The sequence below is a fragment of the Mastomys coucha genome, unplaced genomic scaffold, assembly GCF_008632895.1.
Source record: "Mastomys coucha isolate ucsf_1 unplaced genomic scaffold, UCSF_Mcou_1 pScaffold18, whole genome shotgun sequence".
Lineage (NCBI taxonomy): Eukaryota > Metazoa > Chordata > Mammalia > Rodentia > Muridae > Mastomys > Mastomys coucha.
Window position 1 is genome coordinate 62,742,993 of NW_022196900.1, and position 5,114 is coordinate 62,748,106.

Here is a 5,114-nt window from a genome sequence, read left to right on the forward strand (position 1 = left end):
TACTTATTTTTATTTTTATAATATTTTATAAATTTTAAGGAATATGACAAAAAATATAGGTATTGAAGCGGGGGTCTATGGGAGGAGCGGTGGTATAAAAGGGGGACAAGAATGTGATTCAATTCTATTTAATTAAAATATGTTTTTAATGTTAACAAATTCAGATAAATTGAAATCATGTAACTTTTCTGATAATGCAATAAAAGTTAAAATAAATAAATAAATAAATAAATAAATAAATAAATGGACTCTATAAGGAATTGATCACAACATGCAAGAAGGACCAAGAATGAAATGAATAAAGACATCCCGGCAGCAGCAGGTATAGAAGACCACTATCTGCCCTAGACCTGGAAGGAATGAAAGCAGGGTGGTAGGTACTACAGAGCCCAGACTCAGGTCCTGGTGTGAACTGGAACCTTTAAGGATGGTCATCCTAGGGAACTTAAAGCTAAGGCCTAGACTTACTGATATAACTGATGTGCTACCTCATGGTCTCACTTTAGGGGCTGAGCCCCAAGTGAGGTACAGCCAGTGTTGGAGACTCTATGTAAAGATGAGAGAGAGAGAGAGAGAGAGAGGGAGAGGGAGAGGGAGAGGGAGAGAGAAGGAGAGAGAGAGGGAGGGAGGGAGGGAGGGAGGTAGACAGAGAAAGGCAGAGACACAGAGACACAGAGAGAGACAGAGAGGGAGACAGAGACAGAGAGTGACAGAGAGAGTCAGAGAGACAGAGAGGCAGGGAGAGGGAGACACACAAGAGATACAGAGACAGAGGGAGGAGAAACACTCCAACTTTCCTTCTCTTTCCTAACCCCCTTCCCATCTCCCTGTGTTGCTTCCTATGGCTGAACCTAAGAGACGCTTTTCAGCAAGGTGAATTTAAAAATGTATTTTCCAAATGTTAGGCTCCTTGCCACAGAGAAGAGGCTGGATAAGTTTAAGAATGCATCGTCATGGGAACAAGAATTTAATGTTCTCTGAAACACCAAGATGCGAGACCATTTGCTCATCCTAGGTATCATAATGACTAGCTTCTTAGAGGGTTGTCCTTACTCGCTGACTTACCAAGTGTTTGCCTTAGCTGTGGTAATCGCCAGCCTCCTGCCAAAGTCAAGGGGACAGGCACTGCCTTCCCACATGCACACACAACATAGCACCATCAGTCTTTGTTTTATAAAGTGCCTTTTCAAGGAGTCACAGGATGAAGTGGATCATATACTCTAGGGGTAGGAAGGTTAGGTAAGTCGTCCTCATCAAACAACTAGGATGTGGCAGAGTCAAAGGTCATCTGAAGTCCGATTCCAGCTTGATTTTTTTTTTTTTTTTTTTTTTTTTACCTGTGGGCATTCCAGCTCAGCCAATGTTCCCATCCTGTTCCTGAGTTCAATTACATTATGTTTGTTTTCCATCCTTTCTTTCTGATAGACAGTTTGTATTATTTTTCCTCATTTCTAGTGGGAGAAGATTGAATGCAATATGGTTTTAAAATGTTCCCTTTGTCAGATAAGCCCTGGTGCCAGGTTTGGGCAAGGGAACCTGATGGCCTCATGGTCAGAGGCAATCAGGTCTGTGATCATTTCCCTGCAGGAGATAGACCCTGGGGGTTGCACATGTCTGGTGATGGGAGTGAATCATTGCATTTAAGGGCTCTTCTCAAATCTCAAGTTTCCAACACTACGAAACTAAACAAGTTGAACCCAATGGCATGAGTTCCTCCAGAGATGGCTTTCTAGCTCTGAGTCTATACTATCATGGAATAGCAGACAGAGATGAACACTACTAAGGACCATGGCTGAAGCTTCGGAAGGGCCTTTGTGGAGGGCAGGGTGGTCTTGTGGCAACCAATAATGAACACTTGCAAATGTGGTGGATGATGGCACAGAGCCTTCATTTCCACTTCTAGCCAAGGAAAATGTTGATCAGGCTGTATGGCTCCCTGCCCGTTCATCTGCTGCAGAAACTGGATTTGGTGTCCTTATGGGCTGGACTCCCAGATTTATCATGTAACTGGGCCTAATCAAACATGTTTTTCATTTTACCCAGATAGTGAAGAAGGCATAAAGGTGGGCCTGAGCAATGGTGGACAGACAGCCTGTTACCTTCTCATTCCTGTGCTACACCTGCAAAAAGAGCCATTTATGGCTTCATCCTAGCCAGATAGGCAGCCACTTCTGTCCCTAGAGGCTGCTCTTGGCAGCAGCAAAAATCTCTGAAATTGACCTGGGAGGAGGAGGAGGGAAGAGGGCTATGGTTAGAGGAGAAGCTGGACACTGAGATTAAAGGAATTTGGGCACTGAAATCCCCCTGGGTAAAGAGTGGGATGGGGAGGGGAGAGAATGGGGCAGGAGGGCCTCTCAGGCAGCTGAGGAGGTGGGTGGGTTTATCTCAGATCCTTCAGGTAAAGAGGGAGTGGGGAAGACACTGCACACTGACTCAAATGAAAAGTTAGGGTGAGGCAGAACCTAGTCAGATTTCTGCACACTCGCTCTGCCAGGCTACCAGAAGGAAGGTACCTGACAGTGCCTGTTAGAGGAGGAGAAATGGAAGAAATTAAGCAGGGTTCTATTTGGGGAACCCCTGAGACTGGTAATGGAGGAGCCCTGCTGACTACATTGCCCAGGGAGTCTTGTTTTCATGAGAAACACACATGCTGAAAACCCTACTTTTGATTCAGCAAATCCTGATTTGAAGCACACTGGGATGAAACATCCCTCTGTGACTCTTAGTATCCCAAAGCAGATATAATTCTCCTCCTTCAAAGGGTGTTATAGGTGGCCAGGGAAGGGGTGGCAGGCACAGAAACTTGTTGACGAATCTGGTTCAGCTGGGAAATAGGCTGTTCCAAGCAGCGGTGCAATGGGACTTCCCAGCTGGCTGGAGATCTGGAAGGGTTTCATTCAGATCTGACAGATGTTACTGTCTGATGTGATAGAAAGCCATGAGAAGCACTTGAATAGGATCAGAGCCATGCTGTAGAGACCAATTCTGACAGCTCAGTGGATTTTGAAAGGGCCCCACTAGCTTGCATTGATGCGCAAATGTACATACACCATGCTCATTCAGCAGGGATGCTACAGCAGTAACATGGCTGTGAGGTTGTGAGTCCCAACCAAACGGGAAAAGGGCAGGGAGGGATGGGGGCTTGGCGAATCAGTCTTTGTATTTAATGCTTCTCTATCTGCCCAACACTATGTATATAAACTCAGTGAACCCCTATAACAATCCTAAAAATTATTAATAGGTCCCTGTTCTAAATGAAAGAGTCAGTGATATAACCCCTCAAGATGACTTCAACCAGCATGCACAATTTCATCTCTCAGTGAATACAAGTAAGTCACTTTTAGCCACTTACTTTTAGCCATTCAGTCTTCCTATTCTTGTGACAAGTCAGTGCTGACTGTTTTCTATTGAGGGTTAGCTAGCTCCTCCTCTGTTCTTAGAGTGGTTCAATATGGCATAACGGTTGGCAGTCTTGACATGTTATCCCCTACTGAGCCACAGTTTCATTTCCTACCTCCAAATCCCCAATGCTCAGCCATTTTGCTTTGTTGTTGTTGTTGTCACAGGCGTCACGAAGGTCACCTGCTCTGTACCCAGAGGCTTCCTTGCTTCCTCCTGAGTCTCAGTCCTCACCTTGGCAGCTGTGTGAGCTGAGTGGCACTTTTGTTTCGACAGTTGTGGAGAGTGCAGCTCAGAAAGTTTAAGCAACTTGCCCAGAGTCATGCTGCTAGGAAGTGGTGATTGAGGTTGGCCTTATAACCAAAGTTTCTTTCATGAAAAGAGGTTCTCTTCTTCTAAAGTGTCCTTTTCTACCAACCAGATGTTTCAGAGTCTCCACTGTACACAAGCAACACTGAAACACACTAGGATTCCCACAGAGCTAAGTGTCTGCATCTTCATGTGATCTGGTAAGAAGACAGAGGTGAGGGAGATGTTTCTATTCTCCTGTCTTTAGTAGTGGGTAAATCCATGGGCCCTCAGCACTTGACGGTTCACAGAACATTTTGTACTTGCTATTGTCCTACATCCAAGGACCTCTCTAGAAACCAAAGCACACGATTCCTGACGCATCTTCTTGCGTGGTAGATAAGACAGAAGGTGAGAGTGAGTACACCCAGCCAACCATAATAGGCGGTGGGATGTGTGTCAGGCCTCCATGGCTGGTGTAGTCAGCTTCCTGTACACTGTGTGTTCACTAGCACAGCACAGTTTCAGAGTCTTCAGTCCTCCCCAGTTTCCTGTAGCCACACTGGACTCTTCTGCTTATCAGTGGTGAATCTTTTTCCACACTGTTTTCTGCTGTGGCAACTTGATGGCAAGCTCTTTCTCTAAGCCAGGGTTCTGTTTACCCTTGTGAGTTCCTGTTCTTTTTCTCCTTTGATTTGGTGGGTCTCATATGGATCTTGATAACATCCTTCTGCATTTCAAAGGTGCAATTCTAAGAAACTAGAGCAGGCCCTGCTGTCAACAAAAGTATCTCCAGTTTTACCTTTTCCATTTATCAATGTGTCCATGCATCTATCCATCTCTCCTTATTCATCCACCTACCCTCCCATCCACTCATCTATCCATCCATCCATTCCACCCACCCACCCATCCACCCATCCATCCACCTACCCATTCATCCATCCATCCATGCATCTACCCATCTATCCACCCACCAACCCCTCCACCCATCCATCTATCCATCCATCCATCCATCCATCCATCCATCCATCCATCCATCCATTCAGCCAATGAATATTGAAAATGAAGTATGAGACACTACCAAAAATGTTAAGACATCAAATATCAAGACATATACATTTCATCATCTTACAGAAATGTTTGAGCAAAGGGAATATGAATGGGAAAAAAATAATTTTAGAAAATCATGTTTGTAATTAAGAAAATAAAACCATGAATGACTATATATGCTGTTTTAATTTGAGCGGTCAAGAAAGTCTTTTTGAGTGCAGCAATATCTGAACCACTACATGTTCTTTCATTATTTTAGAAAATAATCTTCTATGTAGAAGGGATAAGAATCACACAAGCCTTTGACACTAGTATAACACTGAATTGAACATTATGTTTTTTTTTCCCAGTCCTCCTTCCTCCCATGTTCCCCCCAC